A 549-nucleotide genomic window follows, 5' to 3' on the forward strand; every position below is an offset into this window, starting at 1 on the left:
AGACTAACAGATTACTCTGTGTACGGGGGTGTGCCACAGCTAGGGGGCGTCGCCCTCTGTGATGCATGCGTCAAATTCCTACGCGGCACCACCCTCTTCCTCGTGTTCTTCTCGAGGCGCCCTAGAACACTGCAAGACCGGGCGACATCGTCCAAAAGATAAAGAAAATCCATCTTTTCATCGCCCCCCCGCCCACTTCGCCCTATCGCCAGTAGTTGCCGGCTCTCATAGACATATAATGCACTTCCGGAAAATACTATCCTGAATCGCCCGCTGTTAAAACGCACCGTCACAGGAGAGAGCTGCCGTCCGCAACAACAGAAGCGGAGGCAACCCCAAAACAGCTTGTTCCACCCGATTGGAAGAAACCACATTAACGCGGTAGAATCTAGCAAAGGTGCTAGGTGACGTCCAGTTGGCCGAGGCACAGATATCAGACAGGGGAAACCCCCGGAGCTGTGCCCAAGAGGCAGCCATATACCCCTGGTGTACCCCAATGAGTTCAGCATGTCACTGTGGACATTATAGGCTGCGCCCCTGGTATAAGGT

The sequence above is a fragment of the Gymnoscopelus braueri genome (assembly GCF_963280865.1).
Source record: "Gymnoscopelus braueri genome assembly, chromosome: 5".
NCBI classification, from domain to species: Eukaryota; Metazoa; Chordata; class Actinopteri; order Myctophiformes; family Myctophidae; genus Gymnoscopelus; species Gymnoscopelus braueri.